This window comes from Oreochromis niloticus, linkage group LG1 (assembly GCF_001858045.2).
Source record: "Oreochromis niloticus isolate F11D_XX linkage group LG1, O_niloticus_UMD_NMBU, whole genome shotgun sequence".
In the NCBI taxonomy this organism is placed as follows: domain Eukaryota; kingdom Metazoa; phylum Chordata; class Actinopteri; order Cichliformes; family Cichlidae; genus Oreochromis; species Oreochromis niloticus.
In genome coordinates, this window is record NC_031965.2 from 38,129,197 (window position 1) to 38,154,825 (window position 25,629).

A 25,629-nucleotide genomic window follows, 5' to 3' on the forward strand; every position below is an offset into this window, starting at 1 on the left:
AACACTCATTTGTACAGACAGGCGCTGGTAAAGCTGGAGGGTCCGGCGCAGTTAGATTTACATCGGAGCCTCTTCCTGATCTTAGAAACGTAGTTTGCTCCCCTCACAGCGGCTCCAACCAAACGACTGCGCTGTGTAAAGACCATCATTTCCTTTCGTCCTGCACCACACTCTGTCTTTATTATTGCATAACAGAGGAGTAAATACAACAGATTCATCCTCTCTAATGACTTCCTTGTTGGCCAACGCTCCCTCGGTGTGTAGTTCCGGTTTGATGGATGCTTCTCGGCCCAGCGAGCGCGAGCCAAAACGCCTCTGGGAGGCCGGAGCAAAGTGACAAAAACAACAGCAGGACGAAAACAAAAAGGTTGTGCAGAGATGGCGGGGGGATTGTGCGAGGAGCGCCTCGTGTTTTAGATGCATTAAGAATGTAATGTGCTATTACTCTGTGAGATATTCCTCTGGGCTCAGCCGATAATAGAGCGGGGCTTCAGGACTCACCTGCCGCCAACAAGGGCCCTCGATGCGCCGCCACCTTAATACCGAGCGCTCCTTGGCCAAAAATTGACATCGTCTAGAGAGCAAAGCAATCAGCCGAGCCGGTGTTACCGAGCGTTTACGCCTGAGCTGAGCCCGCCACAGCAAATCTTGACCTTAAAGAAGCCCGTTATTTCATTTTTCTTCCAGACAACTCTGTAAAGCTCTGAAAGAGCGGCAGGCGGCAGGGATTTCCTGCAGGTGATCTGTGGGTTTAATCCACTGATTCTCCAATCTGTTTTCTCCTGATGGCGCCCGAGGAGGCGGCGAAAAACACGTGTTGATATACGATCTGACAGAGCCCACAGCCTCTGTTTTTCAGAGTAAAAGCTCTGGAGATCAGCGGAGGTAAATGTAAAGGTGGCTCAGCTGCGAACTGAGGATCGGCTGCGGCACGAAGCAGAAACACTCGTTAACTTGTTAATATCATGCTGAAAAATGAAGCTGCTGTTAATCAGATGTTTCCAGATGTTACTGCATGATGGCTCAAACTTTTCATAATTCATCTTTTTTTTTTAATTTTTAAGATTTTAAGTTCAAAACAGAACTTAAAATCTGTGGGGTAGCGCTGGAGCCTATCCCAGCTGTCTCAGGGTGAGAGGTGGGGTACACCCTGGACACGTCACCAGTCTGTCGCAGGGCTAACACACAGAGCGCATTCATTCTCACATTCACACCTATAGGCAATTTAGATTAATCAATGAACCTAACCCCACTAACTGCATGTCTTTGGACGGTGGGAGGAAGCCCCCGGAGGGAACATGCAGACTCCACACAGAAAGACCCCGGCCTGATGGTGGAATTGAACTCAGGACCTTCTTGCTGTGAAGCAACAGTGCTAACCACCGCGCCACCAAAAACACAAAGCAAAACACAACACAACACAACAACAAAAAACACAGGTTAGTGAGTTAAAATCAAAAGTTCAAGGGAAATGCTGGAGACTGAAGAAAATGATCTTCTGTGTGAAGTTAGACAGGGCAGCAGAGTTCACTGAGTCCAAAAGATGTGGGGAACAAGTCCAGGAAGGAATCAGGGTCCGGCAGAAGTTGTCACAGTGTGCCGATGCAGCCTGTATGAATTGTTAATAGTAGACCCAAACGCAGACATTTACAAGGTGGAACAAAACTTGATATCAACAAAAGGCGAGCCATTTAATAAGGCTGATAAAAAGGTGCAAACAAAAGGCAAGACAAACTGATGCAAAACTAAACTTTACCCAAAACTAGGAGAACTAAAAAAAGAATATGAAGAGCCTTGACATAAATCTGAACAAACCTGGACATGAAACTTGGAAACATGGCAAGAAATAACAGCGAATGACAACGAATGACAGAAAACACACAGACTAAATACACACATGAGGCGATCAGGGGAAGTGGAAACACACGGGGAAACAGCTGAGGCTAATCTGACATAACAAAACAGACTGGTATTAACAGACAGAAACATTCCTCTGAAAATGTTCAGGTACCAGGACAGGATTGAAAATGGGTGAAAAATCAGAAAAACTTTGAAACACCTTCAGAAAGTTGGAGAACTTTGGCCCAACACCAACATTTAAAACACTACATCAAAGCCTGCACAGCACTTTTCTGTTGTTCTGCCCTTTCGAGGATGTGAAGTCGATCAAACCGATGTTGGGTTTTTAAGGAATAACCTGACCACTGACATGCCGCGCATTTAGGAAACCCCAGAAAACGATTTTTGTTTTTGCCAGCGCGGTCGTCTCTCCGTCTCAATCAGAGCAGAAACTGTAAAGCTGCGCAGGACTGATAACTGATTTTAGTCTTTCTGCCTTTGTCCTTTATTTTGTCCCTATTACTTTATTTCACATTAAAAGTCCTTCTTAAACCCAAAGGAAGAAGATGTGTTGTTCAAATACTCCCGGTACATTCACGTCCCCGATCGTCTTATAAGCAACGACGATGATAAAAATGAATTCTGTCCCCTTGTATAGTTTCTGTTAACAGTTCACTTTGTTCACAGCGGTGCGATCGGAGGTTTTATTTTGCCTGTCTGTGCATATATTTGCTGCAGAACTTCATCTCCCCTCGCTGGCGATTAAACAAAAGCTGCCTAATAAATAAAGATTTAATTATCAGAAGATTAGTGTGTGATTTTGTTGTAAAATTAAGAGCGGCACAGCGCCGCCCCGCTCCTGGATGTGTGCGGTAAATTAAATCAAAATCCTCCTCAAACACATCGCGCACAGATTTGGGAACCGACCGGTGAAAACGGCGTGTTTTTCCAGGGCTTAGGCAGCACACGCTTTCAATTAATTCACAGGAAACTTCAATGAAACTGCAGCAGGAAAACAATCTGAGCCTCTAATCCGTCCATCAGAGGCGAGAGTCCGAGACGATCCACTCATTAAAACTTACACTCTTCTTCTTCTTCTGGTGTTGCAGGAACTGCAGGACGATGGTTGCGGATGCATTGTGGGTCTGAAAAAACTAAAAATCAAGCAGTTCTCTCTGCTGATGCTGTAGTGAAGTGAAAGTATATTTAAAAATGTGAGATTTCTGTCTGTAACATTAAATCATGTCCCACACTTTGGTGGATTTCATGTTTTATCCCAAATAGTTGATTCTGTTCATCTGGACGTTTTCAGTGGGAGAAACGTTTCATCATCATCATCATCCAGGTGACTACTTCAGTCTCAGCTGACTGCAGGTTTCCAACCTTATAAACAGGACATTTGCACGATGACTGAAACCAGCACCACTGAATGAACAATGGGCTGTGAGGTCAGTTCCTAGATCCCACTGAAAACATCACGTCCAGATGAACAGAATCAACCGTTTGGGATTTACTTATAATTAAAAATGAATAATAATAATAATAATAATTTATTAGTCTAGCGTGTATTGTCTTATTTTAAACCTTGGGCTCTAGCAATGCTTTAAGGCTGTATGCGTGTAATGATGGCTGTTCGATGCTCATTTCGTTCCCTGATTCTCTGTTGGCTCCAAAGAGCGCACGTTCAAAGGATGTGGTGTTCGTGGTCACACCTCTCGGTGCCCTTTCAGCTTCAGTTATCTGCTTATTAAGTCACGAAATATCAACCCTGCTTCCTGGTCCGAGCGCCTGCCGAGTTCATTAAGGCTGTTGTCTTTTTAACATGTTGTAAAGCTCGAGTAGCCACAATGAGCACAGCGCAAAGCCCCAAATAGAGGTTTCTCACATTGATCGAGAGCGGTCCACCATATTGGACGTGATACAACCTCCACCGGTCGGTGAGTGCTTTTAGGATGTTTCTGGCTGTCGCTTGCCCAAAAACTTTCATGAAAAATAACATAGAAAAACAGAAATGGAGACTGTTTGCCTTCAAAGTAAAAGCCTCAGCTGGAGCCAACATTTTTGAAAAGGTAGAACTTTTATTTTGAAGGAGAATGGCCTCCATTTGTGCTTTGTGTTGCACTGTCACTCTGGGAGTAGCTGGAGAGTGTTTGCAGACTGTGTGTTGGATATATATCAGGTGGAGAGTCCTCAGGGTGAGTCAGCCAGATGTTCAGTCCATTTATCTCTAATTTAAAAAAATTTATGGTTTATTTTGACCCAAAATTGGTGAGATTTATTTGTTGTCTTTGTATTTATTCTGTGTTGAGACTGTTTGATTGAACTTTATCTGTCGTTCCTGTCAGCCTGTCCGCGCCTGATACCCAAACAGGCAGCAGCAGCCTCCTCATTTACAGAGCAGTGGCATTGTGCAGAAATAAAGACGCTTTTATCATCATTATTCATTTGCAGATTTGTCCGTTTATAATCCATGCAGCTCTGGGCGTTTGATGCATTTTTGCAGGTGTAAAGCAAAATAAGTGCAAGCGGATGCAGAATCAAGATGAATGCTGAGCGCAGACAGACGCCGGCTGATGAAAACTCGCTGGGAGGCCACTCCATCTTAACATGGCCGTCCTGTGTCTTATGATATCTTATCATTAGTTTCCCTGACAGTGATGGAGCGGCCGGCGGCACCCCCCTCACCCGGCACCACGAGCCGTGTATAAAAGTAACCTTCTTTCCATAATAATGGCCATCCGTCACTTCTTTAACTGTCAGAGGACGAGGGACGCAAACAAAGTGGGATTTAACAAGGTGTGGGGGGGGTCGGAGCATTCAAATGGTCCTGACCTGTTAGGAGACGATCTGCCAACATTACTGCTCTGATGTGTTCAGGGACCGTGGGACCCAGGAGCAGCGGTGGAACCAAATCGACCCTGTGGTTATTAAATAGAGCCAGGGAGGAAGTCCTCCATTACTCTGCTGCCCCTGGCCCCCGGAGATGAATTTGGCCCTCGGCATGTTCTGGCAGGAGTTACCATGATTTAAGTCAACATTAATATGAAGAGGACGACGCACACTTTTCTTCAAGTATATTCAGTTTGCCCTTTGCCTTTTAAAGATATATATGAGACTGTATTAAATAATATAAAATTACATTAAAAACATGACATCATAACGGCCTTTACATTTCAAATATTGGGATTTTGGCCACGCCATTTTGTTGGTTTTCTGGAGTCAATTACCTCCTTTAAAAAGCAGTTACCTTGTAATATGTACTTCCTCCTAATTGGCCAACTTTATCACATACCCAGAATTTCACCCTGCACCAGAACTGCAGCTCAGCCGTCCTGGACGGTCTGTTATGACAGTAACCTCCCAGCAGCCAAATTATTGGTCACATGATCTCATTAAAACAAACAAATGCAGTCCAGAGGTCCAGTTCAGGGACTCCAATTAGCTGAGGTGAAGCCTAGCAGCCACCTGTGTCACCATCCACCGGTCAATCAAAGAGGCCACGCCCCTACAAAGACATTAACCTTCCCTCCAACTTTCCATACTTCATAAGGGAGGAAAATATCCGTAAAGACCAACAGTTTGTGTATCAGACTGTAAACATGTTTATTTCTGCTGTAAAGTTTTAACATGTGAGTCTGTGGGGACTGACTCACTGCTGGATCCCCTGCTGGACGTCAGAGGAACTGCAGCTTTCAGCTTCACCTTTCAGTCCTGTAGCAGTTTTTCTTGCAGTTCCACAGAACACCACTAGAGGCATACAGCTGTGTATTTAGCTCATTAGTGACAGGTTAAAGCAGCAGATGTAATGAGAGCAGCCTAACAAGATAAACATGGTGACAGTCGTGTGTGTGTGTGTGTGTGTGTGTGTGTGTGTGTGTGTGTGTGGGCGTGTGTTGATAAATGGACAGACAGCGATCTGATCGATCGGTTCACTAACAGGAGTCGACACAATAATCTGCTCGTTTGTCGGCTTAACTGGGACGTCAATACTGTATCGACTGAAGTGTCAGCCACACGAGGCCTTTATTAACCCGCCATCTGTCACACACACACACAGTCATGTTTCCATCTCTTCAGAGGACATCACACTCACTTCCTGCAGAATAATCTCACACCAAGAAAAATGTAATGACTATTTATTTAAAGAACTGCATGTCCACGTCCAGTCCCCACACTGAGGGTGTTTAAACACACTTCTGTCCCCACATCAGCAGTAAGACCAGCACACGTGTCTCAGCACAGCACACACGGATCTGTGCGGATATGCGTTGATTTTTCAGATTTATGTACTCAAGGAACCTGATCGCTCTCCTGATCTTTAAGCTCAAAACATGGCAGCTTAGACAGAAAGTGTCATAACTACATGTCAGTGAGTGACAGTGTTGGGACTAACGCGTTATTAAGTAACGCGTTACAGTAACTACGTTATTATTGTGGTAACGAGCACGGTAACTAGTCATTATGCCAAAACTAGGAATGCGTTACTCGTTACTGGGATTTAGATAGGCTCGTTATTCGTTACTTCGTGTGGTGGATATCGCGGAGCTTCCACAGATTCAATAACATTAGCAAGTGGTGGAGGCCAGCAGGTGGATGAAGGAAAAGGGAGGCAAGAGGAGAGACCCGAAGCGGCCGCCGGTCCGCGTGTCAGGTGAACTGAACTTCAGGTAAGAAGTTATGACCTGCAGTCTATCTGGGTCAGATATAAACCAAGTTTAGGTGGAGTTTATTTTCGTTATGCTGACTTTTTCGTACTGCGTGCTAGCTAGCATGATGGAGTTTCTATACAGCTGGGTGGGTGCTATGTTACTGATGTTGAACTTTATTTTGTTCATACGGTTAATTATTAGAGTTGCCAACCGTCCCCTAAAAAACAGAATCGTCTGGTATTCAGAGAAAATATTACGCGTTTCGTACTGAGGTGAAAAGGAACACAGTTTGTCCCGGACTTCAGCTACAATGAAACAGACACAAAGCTGAAGCTGCACAGCTGCCTCTTCTTCTCTCATTCTCTCCCGTTTCTACTTCAATCACGAAACTGATCAATGATCAGCTGATCGGCTTTTCTCTCTTGTTTATTTATCGCCCACTTTGCGCCAGAAAGAGGAAACCAGCGGATGTCGCGTTAAACAACAGCAGCACGTTTAAGCTTGATCAGCTGTTGTTAGAATTTATTTAATATTAATTTCTAGTATCAGCTGATGTTTGCTGGAGCCACAGCTGTAAAGCTGCTGGTCATGATGTCGGTTTGGATATGTGGTGAGAGGGAAACATGAAGATGAAACCAGGAGATGTCCTTACTGAATCATCAGAGCTGAATAGGTGATGGAGAAACAGGTTTACCTTTTAGGTGACATGGATGAGTTGAAGGGAAGTTATGAACTGTTTCTGAGAGACAAATAACACCAGGATCCTTTTCTAAGTAGCTGACAGCTGGTAACTGTGCAGGGGCGGGTCTAGCAAAGTTTTGCCAGGGGTCCAGGTAGGGCATTAACAGGGAAAGGGGGGCACAAAGAAATACTTTTCTTTCTTATTCTCATTTAAAATGTCTTGCTTTTAAAAAAATAATTATCTGAGTCTTACAACAAACAATTGATAGATTGATACATATATACCATCAGAACAGTGTACATCACTGTCACAACAGTGTTTATTTTCATTCAAAGGCTTTATGATTTTTCCTATAATGGTGGGCCGGTCTCTAGTCAAGATGCCCGGGACGATTTTTTTGTCCCAGTCCAGCTCTGTATGCAGCTCATCTGCAGTCTGGTGTTACCTACATCTTCCTATTCAGAAGGCAGAATTTCCGAGTTCTGAGTACAATTGAAAGCACCACGACTGCAGTTTTTGTGTTGGATGTAAAAAGCAGGCTAGAATCATGCGGCGGTCAACGACGGTCCAGGCGTGGGATTTCTCTCGTGGAAATGTGCGCATTATTTTTTCCTTTCTATTGGTAGGTGGCACAGTGCACTTGTGGCAAGTAAGCAAGCTAGAAGACTGGGAACCTTGCTGGGTATCCAGTTACGGAAGCAACACATTAACAAGAGAATTCTGATTAAAACCAAAGTTACTTTCCCTAGTAACTAGTTACTCTGCAAGTAACGAGTAACTTTAAGTAACTGAGTTACTTTTGATAGAACTAGTAATGTAACTAAGTTACTAATTTAAAGTAACTTACCCAACACTGGTGGGTGACGACCTCTGACCTTTTCTTACACTCTCAGAGGTGAGGTTGCCTGCAGTAATGAAACAGTGGCTTTTGCACAATATCGCCACATTATCAGCACAGTTTTTAGCTAAAAAAAGAAAAATAAAGTGATAAATTTGAGTTTGAAATAAGAACATATTCAACGAGCTGTTTGTCTAAATGAGGAAAAATTCCACAGTATATTATTTTTTTTATAGTACTGGCAAAATTAAACTATAAAAAAGGGGAAATTCAGCAAAATAACAAGACAGAAAAACTAAAAACCTTCAACTGAAAGAAAATCAGAGGCAGTTATGATTTAAGATTAGCTGTTTGTGCACTGTAAAATATAACTTGTTGTTTCAACTTAAAAATATGAGGTAAAGGGCTGCCTTAAAATTTTAAGTTAAGTCAAGAAATAGAGTTTGTTCTTATAACACAACCAATTGTTATCTTAATGAAAAATCACATGTTGTCTAAACTTTCATCTTAGTTTAGTTGACTGAGATTTGTTAGTCAGTTCAACTCCTTTAATTGTCATTTTTACTTGGGAAAACCCTTTCAGCTAAATTAAAATAATCTATTGTTTAAACTCTTGTCCTAGTTCAGTTGACTTGGGTTTTTTAGTTAATTCAAATACTTTAGTAGTTCTTTTAACTTAGGAATCTATTTTAGCTTAACTAACATAATCTGTTAGCTAAGTTGATTTAAGTTTATTAATTAACTGAGCTCCTTAAGGTAGCTGAGTGAACTTGTAAATCAGTTTCATTTTAATTATCAGAGTTGATTGACTTGATGTAAAGAAAAATGTGTATTAAACATCTTAAGTTTTGTTTTGTTTTTTTAGCTTTCTAACATCCATTTCAGCAAAACTACCTGTTAGGTTTATCTTAGATCTCAGGTTTAAATATCTACATTCCTTTAAATTAATTTTCTGTTGTTTACAGAAAAAAAAATCCCACAGATTCCATTAAAGTCTATCTGATCATTTCATACAGAAAGTTTGTTTTAAGAACATGACAAGACAATTACTCATGAGCACCCAACATTCACCATTTATTGTGCCATCTTAGTCATCTGAGAAACAGAAAAATCAGTGACGTAGCTCATCAGGCTCACAATCCATCAAACTCAAAGGCTGCTCCCTGTGAAACAATAAATTTGAACTTGGTCTTGAGCCCAGTTTGGGTGAAGATTAAATTCTGACCAATACTCTAGGAGCGGTAGTGATTCTTGTGAAGTAACAACATAAAGTCTGCATTAATGTAATGTATCAACGGGACACTTGCTATTTTAGAAAAGTTATTCTTTACATTTACAAAATTTTTAAAATTCATTGTGCTCAGTCACACCTGTTAGCATAAAACTTGAAATATTAAAATAGTACAAAACCTTTGATAAGTGACAGTAAAGATCAGTTTATAACAAGTAAGACATCAAACTCTTGTATTTGTCTTCGTTTACAATTGCAACAAATTCCACAGAACCAATATCTCTGAAAATGAGTGCATGCTTCTGAAACATTTGATAATATGAATATTTCAGAAACATCAGTTTGAGTCTGCTCAATTGCAAAACAAAGGAAAAACTACTGACTTGCATGAGATAAGCATCTGCAAAGTCCAGCATTATATTGTTGTTCACATAATTTTCTTAAACCATGAACAAATGAGTAATTGTCTAATCTGGAATTTTGTAAAGTGTAGTCATTTAGTGACATACAAAAGTGAGAATGAGAACTTGCAAGAATAAAAAAACAAACAGTAAAATAAAAACTGTCCTTAACACTAAGGAGCATACAATTACAGTTCTGCATGGCTTTCTGCAAGAGTCTGTTTCTTAGACCATTCACTAGTGAGATGCACTGCCTTCCATCAATGTTCATTAGGATGTTCTGAATGACTTCAAAGATGTCCTTAAGTTCCTTTGGATAGTCTATGTTGAGGGCAAAAAGAAGGCCCATCAGCATGGAAATGGCACTTGAGACATCCCTCAGATTAGACAGGATTACTGCCGCCTCAAGGACAACCAACACGTCGATGATGTCTTCTTCTTTCACCGTCGCAATGCCAACTTTCATCCTCTTAGAAAACGTGTCTTCAATACCTGTCGGCTATAAAAGGGTTCAAAGACAAAAAAAAATAAAAAAAAATTACACAATTACAATTACACAATATCCCTTGTGCTTAAGAATTCATGTCTTTCCAAAGAAGAGCCATACTGATGCCTTGGATGATGGTGATTGGCTTTGGGTAACACTTATCAGTTGTTAAAGTTTTTTCAGAATGAGATATGCACCCCCATGTTACAAATCCATTTCTTGCTTTAAACAAAGACCATGTTCATAAATAACTGAGCATGTCTTCAATTGCAGAATTCAAACAAAATTTTCAATTTAAATGGTAAATGGCCTGTATTTGTATAGCGCTTTACTAGTCCCCTAAGGACTCCAAAGCGCTTTACACATTCAGTCATTCACACACATGGGTGGATGACTGAATCGTGGCTCAAGAGTTGACAGTTCGTCTTATAATTGGAAGGTTGCCGGTTCGAGCCCTGGCTCCGACAGTTTCAGTCGTTGTGTCCTTGGGCAAGACACTTCACCTGTTGCCTACTGGTGGTGGTCAGAGGGCCCGGTGGTGCCAGTGTCCGGCAGCCTCGCCTCTGTCAGTGCGCCCCAGGGCGGCTGTGGCTACAATGTAGCTTGCCATCACCAGTGTGTGAATTTAAATCTACTTATGCTAAATATTGGCTGTGCTCTAAACCAAATCTGGCTGAGAATACATGAAATGTGCAAACTGCAGCTACACTACAGGATCAGATTGTGGCTCCATAGACAATACTTCTTTAATCAGTTTATTGATTAAAGTTTATTTCCCCCCCTATATTAACAGCATGAAAAAAGAGCATATAGACATGGCTGAACAGGTTGCATAATTGGCACTGAATATCAACATCCACCTTTACCCAGCTGCCCAATGACTCTCGGCCAGTAACCTTTAATTGCTTACCCAGTCTACACAGTCTCTTTTCCAGGGTCCAGGACATTTCACCAAAGTATTGCCCCCACAGCTGTAGCAGCCACTGCAGCCCCTTAAATATCCTAATATCTCTGCCATTACAATATACAATGTGAGAAATCAAACGTAAAGCTGAAGTGAACAGTACAGCAGCGAAATGTCAAAGACCCTGGTGAAGACATGAATAAACACAAGACACTAATAATATCAATGCTAGCTTGCCAGTTAGTTTCTCTGAAACCCAGACCAAATCCAGTGTCAAAGATCTTGTAATAATACATTTGGTGAGGAAAAAGTACACATGTACTTTTTAATTTAAAATCCACTGTGGTGCTGTCATTATTAAATTTACTAAAAGAAACAATGCTAACCTTCACAGTCTTGAAAGTGTGTGAGGGATCTTCCTTTAGAAAATGAGGTCCTCTGTCCTCTTCCTTTGTGTAGGGCTCTGGTCAAAGAAGTCAAAAAGAAAACAAAAACACTTTTTAAACAGTGTTTATGAAGCATGTAGACAGCTCCAAATTCACAGCTTTTTGATACATAATTCCATCAATATATGATTATCATTGGAGATTTTGAATCAGGCTTATCAGGATATTCAAGTAGAATATGATATCCAACCTACCACCAATATACATAGATTCTGTAAAAGTTACCACACTAAATGTCCAGTTGTGAAATATGATGACAGACTTTACTTATCAGCTTTCTTTCAATGAGTTCATCAGTTGAACTGGATAACCTAAAACTTAAACAAAGGATTAGATTTCGCAGTTGAACACTTACATCATCACCGAAGCATTTTATGAGCCTAGTTAGCCCTCCTATGCCGCTCTTGATTTTGTACAGCTCCACGAACCTCTCCATAATGGTCAAGCACAGCAAAAAGGAACCCTTTCAGGTCAACAGATGTAAGACGGGCAAATTCTGCTTCAACCTGAGCAATAGAAGAAGAGGGGTGGAGAGTACAGACAGAATAAAAAAAAGATTCTTTGAGACCCAAATTTAAGCAAACAGTCATCTGAGGTCCATTAGAGAAAACACAAACGCACAAAAGCAAACAAACAAAAAGATGCACTTTACCTGCCGTTCAGCAAACAAGGAAGTTCAGAGAACAATAAGCTCTGTCTTGAAATCTTTTAAAGTAGAATGATTGTGAAAATGACTTATGTGATGTAAAACTTTAGTAAACGTGCGATTAAAAGAACACTGAGTAAAAGGACAATTAACAATTTCCTTATTCCTCAGATGTTTACCTTGATGAGCAATACTGTTTTAGTCCAACTGCCTCATTAAAGTTACACAACAGGCTTTTTACATTAAAGCCAGCAAGTCCATTACATACTCCCTTTTTAGATCTGAAATACTGTGCACATTCTGTGTATATGTAGTGGACAGCAATTTACCCAAAAGAGCGCAAAGTTTGCAAGTCCACCTCATTTAAATGACAAAGTCAGATGTGATCATCTAGACCTGTGAAAATAAATTAATGACAAACTTGCAGTTATGGATGTTATTACAACCACAAGAACCTAAACAGTCTGCTCCATTGCTTTTGTTAATGAATCATTTGTTGGTAACACGTCTGAATATTTAGTTTATGCCACCTGCATGTGATCATCAATAGTGCCATATTACTTCTTAAGAAGTACCCTGACACTACAATCTTTATATCATTTGTTCTACAGAGCTGTTAAGTTACAATATAATCTGTGGTGTTTCCAGTATGACAAAATGCACAAATTGTAACTTACCATTTGACTCCACTGACAAAAATATATCCCCAGCATCAAGTTTGGCTTCACAGACCTAAAATAAGTAAAATAAAAATATATGTTATAATTATATTGTTTTCGCCATTTATTCATGTTTGCTAATTTTCTGACATATAAACAATGTTAGTTTTGTTACAATACAGAGAATGCAGTTTAATTAAAAGGTAAATTATACAAAAAAAACAAAAAACTTCTGCAGTATACCATGCCAAAAATCAGTGTCTCTGATGCCAATTATTTTATCACTACAGCTCTTTTAGTATGGAAACTCACACAATCTAGTCATACTGATCACAAGAGTTCAAAAATAAGTCAAAATAGTGAGCTGTTGTTAAGCATAAAGCATTTCAGGGTAACAAATAACTGCACAATAGAATTAAAGCAAAAAATAAACACACTGGAGGACTATCTGATAAAAACTAATATAATGCTGGTTTGTAGACCATATTTTGTCTCAGTCCTCAGTGCACTCTTGCAGCTTAGCATGCAGCAGTTCATAACAACAGCAGCATCGGAGTCCTGCCAAAAAGTTCTTTTTGAACCCCGTCAGTTATTGGAAATATTGCCAAAATGAACTTCCACCAAAATACAACAGCCTGTGAACTTGAAAGAAATTTACAAGTACAGAGACAATATGAAATAAGCTTTATTAATTAGCTGAGTTAGCTTGCTAATATCGCAACAGTGGTTGAGTGCACAACCTTAAAGCTAGCGGCACAATACTTGTGATTTGGTCAGTGCCACATTAAACCCATAAAAAAGGCCATATGTCAGTTTATTAGGTCAAGTTTGGTAATGACATACAAGCTGGACCTTGTCGGCTAAAGTTACATTAGCTAAAGCAAACATTTCGGTAAAAGAGAAAAACACACATCATGCCATAAATTCAAAACATGTTCCAACTTTTGTAGCTCTCTTTCCTTATAGTTATAACCAATGTTACTCACCTTGAAAGCATATTCCAAAGAAGACGATTAGAAAACGTCCAAGTAAAGTGAGCATGTCGTTAACCGGCAATTCCCCATGATGCACCTCGGTAGCAGTCACGTGAGGCAGTTTTGAATCCTGCTGTGCTCAGCTTACCCACATTGTCAAGTTCACATAAGTTGCTGATTTAGCTGGACATGAGTTTTCAAGTTAGCTTTTTTTGGTGTAATTGGGACGTTTTTAACTTGTAATTCTATGTTATAACAACAACTTCAGTCATCTATCGTCAAACTGATATAGAATAATATGTTGAAATAACAAACATCTAGAATTACATTTTACAGTGTGTTTGTATGTTTGATTCCTCGGTTGTATTAGTCTAGTCTTGTAGGTCGTGACAGTTCGACACAGTGAAATTATTAATTTGATTTCATTAACAACTAACACATGACATATTTAGTGCTTGGCCTCATAGTTCAGTAGGTTTGTACTGTGTTGTGTATTGTGTTGTAACAGACTGGTCCACCTCGGTTAGGTTTCTGTTTTCATCTTTTTGTTTGACGTCATCGTAACTAAATCCAAAGATGAATCCAAACAACGGAATCGTGGGTGTTACGTGCTGCACAGGAACGAGTCACGTGACACACTAGGTACTTTGTTTGAAGGGACGATGGGAACACGGGAAGTATTAACAGAACTCAGAAACAAAGAAATGAACCGACGCAGGTAAGATTACATCAGTTTGTTATTGATGAACTGCCCCATGCTAAGCTGAGCCCTCAGTGCAGCCTGGCAGGAACAAACCTTTCACAGATGTGGAGAAAGTGCGTTTCCTACTGAACACCTTCAACATGGAAAACCCAAAAGAAACAGCTAAACTTTGTAAATGATGTTGTACTGCTTCTGTTTTTGTTGGATTTTTAATATGTTGCTTTCAGAGCAGCTGCAGGGGTCGGTCTTCATGGTAAAAAAACAAACAAAAAAAAACTGCGCAGGACCCTCAAACTTGAGAGAGAGAGAGATAGAGAGAGATAGTATCTGAACCCACCTCCTTCGGACCGCTCGGGCGTTTCTCCTGCCTCTGCTGAGGCCGAGTCCTCCTGGATCCGAGCAGCTCCTCTCGGGGTTTTCCTTCAGTCTGCTGAACGATGAGTCGAGCCTCAGATAAAGACGGATCGTCTCTGATCACACGTCTGCTGCAGTTCAATGAAAGCACTCGTTCAACGCGACAGGCGTGACCAAGGCGGCCGTCTCAGCCATCATCACGACCTGACTGCCGATGATATTTACCTGGGAGCCGTTTGAATGCGGGTCGGAGCTAAAGCCAGACGTCTCCAACTGTTTGACAGGAACAGAGATTCTTAGAGTAGTAAGAAAAACATTTAAAGAATGTGAGCAGAAGGTTTGAGCTGCCATCTCACAGATTTAAACGGATCTCTGTGCTCATTAACAGACAGTCCTTTTTATCTCAGACTTAATTAGAGCAGCTTTGTATGAATTGCACTTCAAAATAATCCCTATTTACCCTAAAATGGTTGGATATATCTGAAACCAGCCGTTTATTGCTTTAATATCCTCTTCACTCTCTGAGTTTGAGCTCTTGGCTCAGCGTCTTCCAAAACACCGTCCAAAAACCAGTGGGTGGCTATGTCGCTTTAAAATCTAATATATGGTGATGCGCCTCGACAAGCAGTCAGAAGTTGGCCAATCTAAAGACTCTACAGGGTACAGTTAGCAGGTTCAAGGTTAAGGAGCTGCTGCAGTGGTCCAAAGTGCAGACCTCAGCCTAACTGAGAGGCTGTGTGGGAACTTCAGAGAGCTGTGCATGAATGAATGCTGCGAACCTGAATGAGCTGAAGCATCACTGTGAAGAAGAGAGGACCAAAACACAGTTATCAGGAAATGTTGTCAAATGTCATCTTTATGTGGGGAAGAGTTAAAGCCATCTCTCATGACTACAGAAAGTAATGAATTGTTTTTCTTTGTGTATCTTTTGACAACGCCATCTCCATCAGCTGAACTTACAACTCTTTGACTCTCTCATCGTCTATGCCAGGGCTCCCCATCTAAAATAGCAGGAGGTCTGCTGCCTCCATCATCCAATCAATCTGGAGTTCAACCACTTTAAATGAACCAACAAAAATATTTTATTTCACTGCTATTTAACATTTAATTAACAATATAGATATGCCCATTAAATCATCTGCTGAACATAAAAGTGTAATTCAGTTCAAGTACGAATATTGAACAAAAAACTATTTAACAATTATGCAATAATCTTTACCACATCTATTGCACATAAACCAATGTTAAGGTGTCTTGATGCATGCTCAATCATCCAGGTCAGTAAATCCAAATCAAAAAGTTGATTCTGTTCATCTGGACGACATGTTCAGTGGGAGAAACGTTTCGTCACTTCTGAAGAAGTACGTGAAAAGGGAAAGACCATCTCTGAATCGAGGAGGGGGCCTAAGGGTACATCTGTCACCATCTTACAATGCTGTGATTGCAGCCATTCCCCAACTCTCTGTGAATGGGACTCATGGCCACTGAGCAATGGTCTTTGATCAATGGTCACGACTGCATTTCGTTGCCCTGTACCTGTGCAATGACAATAAAGTTGAATTCTATTCTATTCTATTCTAATTTGCATATTAGTGATGAAGGAACTGACCTTCCAGCCCATTGTTCATTCACTGGTTCTAGTTTCAGTCATTATGCATATGTACTGTTTATAAGGTTGGAAACCTGCAGTCAGCTGAGACTGAAGAAGTCACTTGGATGAAAAACCCTCAATATTCAGGAAAATTAAGAAGTGCTTTAAACCGTGCAGCAAATATGTTTGACAAACTCAACACAATGTAACTTAAAACATACTGCAAAGCAGTCCTGGCTCTCACTTCAGTGGGAGAAATTTTCATGGACATTTGCAGCTAGCATTTTAAACTTTAGGTGAAATGGGGTCAATGCAATTCTTAAGCATGAATGCAGCATGTTCATTAGTCAGCTGTAAGCGAATTTTGTCCATTCATCTTTAAATGTCCGATTTTCATAGTCCACTTTACATATTTTTGACAAAGACATCTTCTTTTACTCACTCATCTTTGCACCACCAAGTCATCACTGTACTGTCAGCAAGCGCAACCTCCCAAGCTAGTAACTTAGCAACCCGCGTTGAAGGGCCCACATAGATTCTTCTTCTTTGCTGCTTTTATGGTGGTTGGTGGTGCAATACCACCACCAGCTGGCTTGGAGTCTGGACCAGAAACTCACTGACCCACATAGCTCCCTGTCGCGCCTGTTCAAAAGTCAGCCACGGCAGCTGGCAGGAATAAAATATCTAACTACATAGTGAATGAGAAAATGCTTTCCGGCTCTGGACCGGAGTCCGGGGGTTGGGGACCCCTGGACTATGCAAAGGAAGCCTTTGAATCAGTGCATGAAGAACCAGGAGAAATCATTTGCTGCCATCTGTTGCTGTAGAGAACAAAGCGAGTAACCAATGGGGTAGTACTGAAGAACCGGACAGACACGCCTTACAGATGTACTGACCTCCAGAAAGCTTCGCACTCTTGGCCACTGGCCTCAAAAACCCCTGAGAATCATCATTCATCAATAAGCACTGTATGCTACGACCCGGGGGCATGAAAGGAGTGGTAGACCGCACGTTACCTGTTGAAGGTAAGACCAGGAGAGAAAGATTCAAGAACTGTAGGAGCAGGTAGCAGGCAGCTGTATTCAGGAGCTACATGTCAACTGAAGAAGAAAAAGCAGCAGCTTCTGTTTGGTTGTTCAATTTGTTTTGCTTTCTGTCTCGAAGACGAGAGATATTGCTGTGAACAGCATTCGGTGATGGTGTGGAGGAAGAATTCCCTTTTAACAGGAAGAGAGCTAACAGACTGTGAACCCTAAATCTAAGCTTCCTTCCTGTGTGGATTTCCTGTTTAAACTGGAGAAGTCGCTGCCCTCAGCCTGGGAACTTCACAGGAAAATGTGTTTCAGCTGAAACAGTGATTGAATTTTAGCTGAATAATGGCTCTATCTGCTGAACTCTGACTGAGCAGTGACAGAGGAGATTAATTCATCCAACTTTAGGAGGAACACTCGACCCGCTCTCTCATTAGTCTTTAGGACCATTTAACTCCAAACGCACTGCCTCGCTGTGATCGATGGGTCCGATTACATTCACGAAGCCCCCCAAGAGGAGGTCGGTCGCGTCATGTATGAAAAGATGACTTACAGTGGCCGAGTCGATGAGACAAAGCCAGAGAGCAGCGGAAAAGAAAGTTAATATGTAATTTGCTGCGGTTTGTTAGGCGACCAAACTCAAAGAAGACACTGAGGGATAGCTAAAGGGCATTTCATCATGTCAGAATAATGAAAAAGCTGTTTTTCAAAGAAAAAACTGATTCCAGTTAGAAAATGGGTTTAAACCTCAGAGCAAAGGAAAAAAAATGGTGGAGATGAAACCTTTAAAAAGGTAAAAAAGCAGCATGTCATCGTCATTTTTATGACCATATTTAAGTTCTGATGCTTCAACAGGAAGCTTCTCTCCTATTAAACTGTAACGTTTGTTCTTTTGGTTCTTGAAGAAAGTAAAATTTAGGGCCTTTCAAGATCTCGTCAGCGACCTTTGACCTCTCCGCTGTGTCTCTTTTTACATGGGCCACTCAGTTGAAATGTAAATATAAAGGAGATATTTTAATTTGGGCATTTTTATAATTTCATACAATATTTTCTGTGTGTGTGTGTGTGTGTGTGTGTGTGTGTCGTCTACCCATCCATCATGTTTTTATGTTTTAACTCTCAAGGTCGCTCGACTGCAAATTTAATTATGTCTCAGCTCTTATTAAGCGACACGTTTTATAAAAAGTTGGATCACGGTAATTAATTTTTTGGGGACAGCTGTGGCACAGGAAACACACATGCTTGTATTACCATCTCTTTGGGGACCATCGCCGATGGAGACCTCCAGCATTGAACCCTCAGATCCCGTGAGACCCTGTCTGTGTGAGAAACGCACAAAAATGTCCTCACTTTGCACAAAGAGGTAAATCGTTAGGTCTTCACATTTTGTTTTAGTTCACTCAAACATCAGTAAGCGTGCTGATTGGTCGGTTTGGTCGATTGGTTTTCTGCTTCCGGAAACCGGCCAATCAGACAACACAGGCTTTAAAGGGGGGATGACCTTAAAGAGACGTGATAAAACAGTTTGTTTCAGACAGAGATGAACTGAGTGACCCAGTGTCAGATAAAGAAAGCTTATTTTGAACTGTGAATCATGCAAAGCTGCTCTGGAAGAGTCAAAGGATTTCTGATGCGTTCACTGCTCTTGGTCTGTTCTGATTTTCCTGACGTAAATCGCTCTATCGCGGCGTTTACTCGGTCATTAAATATTATGTGAATGAAATCAGCGTGTGGATGAATCTCATGAACAAACCAAACACAGACACAGTTCAGTGTGTTTGACTTCAGATTACCGGGAGCTAATTAACACTAATGCTGTTAATTAGAGCAGCCATGTTTGCTCTGCCAGATCAGAGCGCCGTCTGATTAAAGGAGTAAGCCACCAAAATGACACAGACCACAAAGTGTTTGCCTTCGTCTGAGGAAATATTGGACCAGTAACATACACACACACACACACACACGCCCTGGGATACTGAACATTACATTCATAATCAGATTTAGCAATAACCAGCTTCCCTTTGAAGCGAGAGCTCTTTATGTGGATCCTTATTAACCTGCAAATCTTTATTTGATCGCCACACAACTTTTTTTTTCTAGAAAAGTTGTTAGAAATCTGTCGATACTGTCTTTGTTCATGATCTGATTTTAAACACAATTAAGGGTTTTTTTTTTCCTTTTAATTCTAAACTGAGTCCGAATTGTTTTTGATGCACTTCAGTTGGGAACTTGAACCTTTGTGGATCATTTCACCTGCTTTAGTGGAAATTGAAGTGACCACAGGTGCACCAGAGACATCGACTCTCCGATTCAACTGAAGCTTCTACTTTTGCTTTTCGCTGGTGTCGTCACAGCTGGCAGTGTGTAACTGTGTCACAGGTAGTCCAGCTCATGCAGAATGAAACATCTGTATGTGCCCCCACAATAAGGCTGCTGTGGCTCCAAGCACAGGCTCACTGTGGAGGAGATACCTGTCCTGCTAACAGCCCCTCTCCTGGTATCTGCCCGTTTGTGTGAGGAGGAAGAGGAGAAGCACTGCATGTGTCTGATCGAGCTATCAGGGACATCATGAGGGTAGCACTGGGGCCTGATGACCTTTAATAGGACCTGTGCTCACAGACCAGTGCCATGCAGCGTAACTAGCACTCACCTGAGAACACCTGATCTGGCAGGACCAATCATGGCGCCCTGTCCTTTTCCCAGATGAAAGCAGGTTCACACTGAGCATGTGGAGCCTGGAGATGCTGTGGTATTTCCTCCCGTTCAGGCTTATCTTCCAGATAAGAGGGCATGTATGAGATCACTGCCTACTGACCAATCAGGTCTGAGAACAAGACGCACTCAGAGGGTCGAGCCTCTGCCAGCGCAGCTCTCGCTCTCTGGGCAGGATTTACTTTTCAGGTTATAGTGTTGTAGTGTAAATGTACAAAGTGCAGTTTTTAAAACCCATTTTAATATACTTAACATCAATTAATACAATTATTATTTGTTAATGTTTATTTTTGTGGATATAGCAAGTGTAGCATTTATTTCATTATTTACTTAAATTTCTTTAAATGTTTAACAATAAATATCAAGTGAAAATATTTTTATCACTAGTTTATTTTGTTTTCCTAAAGAAATATATGTATTCATAATTGTCATAGTTATAATCCATCAGATTCTCCCATGTCTGATATTCAGCCTTTCCTTCAAATAAACTCTTAGCAAAGCAGCTCAGCTCAGCTCAGCTCACACACACACACACACACACACACACACACACACGCTGCTGCTTTCAGTCTGTATGTGTGTTTAAATTCTTTTATTTATTTTAATCATAGTTTCTTTCTCAGCTGCAGGTCCATGTTTCTGATTGGTCAAACTAAATAAACCCCGCCTCTTTCATGTGACAGCACTCCTAGATAGATGAACCCTGGGGTCACTTATGGAGTTAATAACCACCTTCATGTGACGGCTTATCCTTGTACAGACTCCTGACCAAAAACACAGCACACATGATCACACAAACACTGACACGCCAAACAAACCAGTGAATATTCAGATATTTTGAAAATATGAGACTGAACCAGGGATTTTGTTTGATTTGTTAATTAGTGGGAAAGTAAAAAAAGCGGTATATAAAACAACTTTTTGATATATTCATAAACAGCCACTCGCCATCATCCATCAGAGGTAAAAACAAACAAAAGCAAATTAAGTGTTTCCTTCGTTCGAGTTGTTCCTCCCTCTTCTGTCATTAGTTCCAGCTGCGCCCCCACCTGTTTCCTCTCCCTCATTACCTGGTGTATATAAAAGCAGAACGCAGCATGGAAATACTTTTAGTACAAGAACATTAAACCTAAGAGAAGGACTTGAGTAAATGTACTCAGTTACTTTGTAAGATTAACAGTACCCGAGTCTGATGGCTTGGCTGGTGCCACCCCCTGCCCCCCTTGTAGACACGCCCCTGCTTTGTGACATGTTATCCAAAGTTCAGGTGAGGCTATAACTGTGGAACAAAAAGCACTGCGCACTTTAAAGCAGGAACAGGTGGATAATCGGGGTGACCGTTATTTGAGGCTTAACATGATGTCACAGATCAGCTGCCGCTCATTACATCACATTCAGCTGGCACTCGTCACGTGACACTTTCTAAATCTCCAAATTAAACCTGCAAACAAACAATTACTCGAGTCAACAAGAACAATTAATTGTGCGAGGCCTCCAGGGATCAAATCTGCATATCGAATGAGCTCATTATCCCAGCGGCGAGAGACGGAGGAGCCACCGCAGGAGCCGCTCGCTGTTAGCCTCGCATTAATCAGCTGTTTAACCTCCTCGCACCCACAGCAAACACTCCACAATTAAACTATCAGCTGTTAAATCTCCTTGTGAACCATCTGTCAAAGGCCGAGTCTCCGTCCATGTGTCGTGTGCGGGGTCAGACAGAGCGAAGGCTGATTTGCTTCAGTGAAGGTGACACCACAGAGGAGACAGAAACTATGAAAAACACAAAAACGCAACACTAGCTCAAAGGATTAAATGACCAATAAACTCCAGTATTCATTATTGTAATTGTATTTTTTTACCAGTTTAGAGTTTTACAAAGTGCTACAGTTCTCTGTTGTCCTAAAGGCGATAAAGCAAATATTCAGTTCAGATTTCCAATGTCAAGAGACAACTTAGAAACCAGAAAATCCCACGGGGGTCCACGCATCTGAAATCTTCACCCTAACTGAAATAAAAAACATAAACCAAACAGGCTGTTGGCTTTAAATAACTACTACTGCTGTAAAAGTCAGTGTGTGACCCATCTGCCACTGGGACACAAGAGTAATGAGTAATATCTAATATATATCAAACTAACTCCTCCAACCAACGGCCGCGGCAGGCTAAACATGAGGACACAGATGACGCGCAACAGTAAAGACATAAAATACACTCCTGTACCATTTGCTCCTTTTATTCCACATGCAACTGTCCAATACACAAATCAGCACATGGGATTAACTATTAAACAAATGCACAGACTGCACAAACAAATACCTGCAACTCACAAAGAACTGCACCAATTACTATGCCAAATTACAACATTGGCCTATGGCATCAATTATTGCATAAATATACATAAACCATCAAGTTACAGTCAAAATACATCAAAAATAATTCAAGCTGCGGTCAACAGAAGGTTTTGCCTCATGCTCACCCTACCTTTCTGCTCATCAACATCAGGTGCAGTGAACAGGTGAATGCAACCACATTTATCACCTAACACACCCATGAGACACGCCCCACACCCGTGCACCAATACAGTGAGTCCATTTAAACCAACCCACTTAATCAAAAAAGAGCAACTCATATGGCTCCTACACTAACCATCTCCTATTTATATGAACATGTATCTGTACATAGTTTTGACCTGCAGTACCTCTATGGCCCACTAGGGGGACCCAAAGGGAATCATTGCTGTAATGGAAACAATTAAGACACAGCAGTGACTATGGTCAGACTTGTTTCCTCTGTGGAAGAGTCTTCTGTCCTGTGTCTGACTTCAGTTTTATTCCTGCTCACACGAGTGCTGTGTAAGGAGACGACTGTGATGTCAGAGAGAGAAAGTCCCAACAACGAAGGGATTTTGGTTCGTGAAGATGTTTCACCTTCACCATTCAGTCCCAGGTTTTACACCTGAGACAAAATACCCGAGTCTTTTTAAAACTGAACACCTGAGTGAGAGGTGGAACATCTTCAGGAACCAGGAAGGAGTCCTGCTGCCTTCAGTTCAGGTGTTTTAGGAAAAGGTGGAGGCTGATCATTCAGGACTTTGTATGTGAGGAGTAAGATTTTGAACTTTATTTCATTTAACAGGAGTATGGGAGAAGTATGCAAAATAAATGAAAATAAATAAAATGCAAAATTACAATAATACCAAAAATATGCAAAATGATATTAAGAGGTTCCCAAAATTCTACCTAAATTCTACTAAAAAATTCACACCTGCAATTCAAATAAAATTTGTCAAAATACTGAAAAATAAACCACAAAAGTATTAAAATAAAACTAAAGAAAAATATAAAAATATAAACATCACAAAATAAACACACACAGACACAATCATTATGAAAATATGCATATATATATATATACATATGCATGCATATCTCTCTCTCTCTCTCTCTCTCTCTCTCATATATATATATATATATATATATTATATATATATATGCACACACATATGCATGCATATATATGCATATTTTCATAATGATTGTGTCTGTGTGTGTTTATTTTGTGATGTTTATATTTTATATATATATATATATATATATACACATATGTATATATCTTATATATATATACACACTACACGCCTTTGGAGCAGAAGATCGCAAGTTCGATTCCTGCCTGGGGCGTCTGTATCCAGTAAGGGTCCTAAGGCTAGACCCCCTATGCTAAGTCAGCCTACCGCAGACATGAGCGAGACAGATAAATATGAAGGCATGCTGGCTCGGACGTCGCCCGGATCAACAAGGTCCGCGTCAGGTGTTGAGGAACCAGGGCACCCTGACGACAAGTGGGCTACTGGAACAAGAAGGCATTGGTGGGCAAGAGATGAAAACAGGGCGTTGTTGGAATGCTACTACGCAAGTAACCCTGGCGGAAGGGGTTACATGAATAGGATGAGGGACCTATGGATTCTTCGATACCCAACATCCACAATGACGGCGAAACAACTAGTAGCTCAGTGTTCCAACATTCGAAAGAAGGGACTGCTATCACAGCTAGAGATTGACGAGGTACAACATAAATGCTACGGCAAGGAGGAGTCAGGACGCCAGGTCAGGGGGGAGATATCATCACCCCCACCCGAGATTGGGTACACAGCCCCAAGTGCGATAGGAGAAGGATCGTTGAGTGCGAGAGGAACTGACCTGAAAGATAGGATCATGGCCAAGCTTGAAACCTGGATCCCCCGTAGCCGGTTACCAAGATTACGTGAAGTACCCTCAGAAGGTCTGCTAGATGATGTTAATGCAGCACTACGGACGATACCTACAACCACGATTAGCAGCAGTGATCAGTGAGATGCTTGGCTACAAGTTGAACAGCCACAAGTACCCTCCATGGAGAAGGAGGCTAGAGGGCAAGATCAAAGTAGCACGGAGGGAGGTTAGCCAACTAACGGAGTTGCAGAAAGGTGCGACAAAGAAGGTGCATAAGAAATACAGCAAGCTGTCCATACCTGAGGCCTTGGAAACTGCCAAGCAAAGACTCACAGCCTTGGCCAGCCACTTGAGGAGGTACACCAGAGAGATAGAAGGCAGGAGAATAAACCAGCTGTTCTCCACAGAACCAGCAAGGGTGTACTCTCAGTGGCAAGGGAACAATAAGAGAACAGCACCACCAAGGCTGGAGACGAAGCAATACTGGAAGAGCATATGGGAGAAGGACGCAACCCATAACGGCAATGCTCAGTGGCTAGTGGATCTGAGGGCAGACCATAGCGACCTCCCTGAACAGGGTCCAGTAACCATCACAGTGGCAGATATCCAAGAAAGGGTCTCCAGTATGAAGAGTTGGACAGCACCAGGGCCCGACATGGTTCACGCCTACTGGCTGAAGAAGCTGACTGCACTCCACGAGCGTCTGGCAGCACAAATGAACCAGCTGCTAGTTAACGAGAGACACCTGGAATGGCTAACCGAAGGTCGGACGGTCCTGATCCCCAAGGACCCCAAGAAGGGACCGGTCCCATCCAACTACCGACCAATAACCTGCCTCAGTACTACATGGAAGCTCCTGTCAGGCATCATATCGGCTAAGATGAACAGGCACATGGGTCAATACATGAGCGGGGCACAGAAAGGGATTGGCAAGAATACCAGAGGCGCAAAACACCAGCTACTGGTAGACAGAACAGTCAGCCGAGACTGCAAGACCAGACTGACCAACCTGTGCACTGCCTGGATTGATTACAAGAAGGCCTATGACTCAATGCCCCACAGCTGGATACTGGAATGCCTAGAATTGTACAAGATCAACAGGACCCTAAGAGCCTTCATCAGGAACTCAATGGGGATGTGGCGTACAACACTAGAGGCCAACTCCAAGCCCATAGCACAAGTCACCATCAAGTGCGGGATCTACCAAGGAGATGCTCTGTCCCCTCTGCTGTTCTGCATAGGCCTGAACCCCCTCAGTGAGATCATTAACC

At 41.6% G+C, this 25,629-nt stretch overlaps 2 long non-coding RNA genes across 3 annotated transcripts; both read right to left on the minus strand.

Annotated features, from left to right (window-relative positions):
- Nucleotides 1-1,384: 1,384 nt before the first annotated feature.
- Nucleotides 1,385-16,925, minus strand: LOC106098050 (uncharacterized). Of its 2 annotated transcripts, none has more exons than XR_001224144.3 (4): nt 16,847-16,925; nt 15,039-15,108; nt 14,797-14,944; nt 1,385-1,609 (listed from the first exon to the last, which is right to left on the minus strand). It is a non-coding gene; the product is annotated as an uncharacterized LOC106098050 (long non-coding RNA). The 2 variants fall into 2 exon arrangements; XR_002062873.2 differs by having other exon boundaries at nt 15,039-15,086; nt 16,847-16,922.
- Nucleotides 16,926-20,688: 3,763 nt separating this feature from the next.
- On the minus strand, nt 20,689-22,223 carry LOC102075497 (uncharacterized). The gene is made up of 3 exons (XR_265689.4): nt 22,007-22,223; nt 21,331-21,917; nt 20,689-21,217 (listed from the first exon to the last, which is right to left on the minus strand). It is a non-coding gene; the product is annotated as an uncharacterized LOC102075497 (long non-coding RNA).
- Nucleotides 22,224-25,629: the final 3,406 nt, after the last annotated feature.